Below are 2241 nucleotides of genomic sequence, written 5' to 3' on the forward strand. Positions count from 1 at the left end.
AATAAAAGAGTTTATTCATTATTTTATGTGCATATATTTATGAATATTTTATGAATATCAATGAAAATTTCATGATTATTTATGTGACCTTAAATATTGTATATAAGTGTTATATACGAGAGGATAATGTTTAAGAATAATAATCAAAAAATAATGTTCATAATGAATTTAATTAAAGTTCAGAATATTTAATTAAAACATTATTAATACATGTCATTCCCATTTAGAATGAGATGGTGTTATCCGCACTGTTAATATGGTGAGATATTGAATGAGTGTATTTCGCATAATGAGATTATGTGGAACAAGGACATAGACATAATATGAATTTCTAATAATTTCCATTAAGTATAGAAATTCTAATTGAGTCTACCGATAGTCATATATAGACTGATCTTAATCCTGAGTTCTTAACAGACTCCTATTTATGGATTTGTGTCTTTTGATTTACTCAGTACGGATTCTGATATCCTGAATCCTATTCCTTGTATTTTGGAGACATGATGAAGTAGGTAGCCGGAAATGTTATTATACGAGATGGAATCCATTCCTTCTTGAGAAAGAAGTAGATAAATAATTCTCTTGAGGGTTGATTCGGTACTTGGACCAGTAGGAGCTCCGATTCATGAATGTGTTTTATGAATCACTGTCCATTAGAGAATCAATGGTACTCAAGGATAAAGATATAATTAGATCTATAATTTCGAGAGTGCAATTCTAAGTTTATAGTGGAGTAACTATTGGAATTAATAGAATTAATTAATTAATTAAAGTGTTTAATTGATTATTAATTTTATTGGAGCTCGGGATTATAGGTCCATTAGTCCCCGCGTCGTCCTAGTAATTCTACCAGACACAAAAGGCAAAATGGGAATTTTAGAATTACGGAATTCTAAAATTAAACACTCGAAAATAATTAATTGAGAATTAATTATTATTTAAATAATGTGATTATTTAAATTTAAATTTGAACATACATCTAGATTTATCCATTTAAACTTATTTGATAAGTTGTTCAATTTAGAATTCAAATTAATTTAAGTTTGACTTAAATTGGAATTTGAGTCAAAATTGGACTACAGGATAAAGGATGATTTTCTCTTCCTTCCCTATCTGCAAATTAGCGCCACATAGGGATGAGAATTCTCTAAGGTGGCCGGCCACACTAAGGATAAGGGAATGTGAGATTTTGTTTCAAATTCAAATAGGAGATAATTAACAAGCTTTATCTTAGAGATAGAGATTGGATTCCTTTTAGAAGTTTGACTTATACTCTATAAATAAGAGAATGATAGAAAATTGCGCGAGACAATTTTTGAAATAATTTTTTCCCTTATTACAGAGGCTGGCCGAAATTCTTAGAGTGAGAAGGAAAAATTTTTCTCCAAAAATTTCACATCGTGCATGCGTTGGTGTTTGTGGAAATTTAAGTGTTTATTCTAACCCGTTTTGTCTCAGGTGTGCCCACACACACGTCTTCGTAGATTCTAGGAATTGATGTGGAAGACATTGGTTTTCTAAACACAAAGTTTTAGAGCAAGGATTGTTCGATGTCAAAGAACTCAAGTTATCATCCTAATCGGCCGCCATGTATTATTCGTAATTGACTTCTTAATAAATAAATTAATGTGATTAATTTATTCGTGCATAAATTAATATAATCTATAAAGTATTTCAAAGGTTTTGTGAAAATTTTTGTTATACACGATCCACCTTCCCCACGCTTCTGCATCCGAATTCGATTCGGTAACCAACAATTGGTATCAGAGCGGTCTATAGACTATATTAATTTATCCTCCAATTATTTGATAATTAAAATTAATATATTAAATATGTGATATTTAATTATGTATGTATGTGATGGGTAGGCACTTGCATTTATGGATGTTTATATTTGATTCATGATGATGAATGTATGGATGATGGATTTGGTCGTTAATTATATGGTTCCATGGATTGCATTAAATTCGTTCAAATTAAATTATTTGTAATTTTATTCGGGATTAGAATTATTATAATTCTAGGATTTGGGTAGAATTAGGGTTTTGATTTTGAATCAAAAGGAAGCCCAGAAGATCAAGTTTGAAGCTGCCTAGAAATAACCCCAAATCTGGCCAGACATGCCCAGAAAGCAGCCTAACGCGCGCCCAACGAGCGACCATCGCGCGCCCAGCGCACGCACAAAGCGCGCCCAGCGCGCAACCAGCATGCGCGCAGAGCGCAGCCAGCGCGCGCCAAGTA

This window comes from Morus notabilis, unplaced genomic scaffold (genome assembly GCF_000414095.1).
Source record: "Morus notabilis unplaced genomic scaffold, ASM41409v2 Scaffold276, whole genome shotgun sequence".
Taxonomy (NCBI): Eukaryota; Viridiplantae; Streptophyta; class Magnoliopsida; order Rosales; family Moraceae; genus Morus; species Morus notabilis.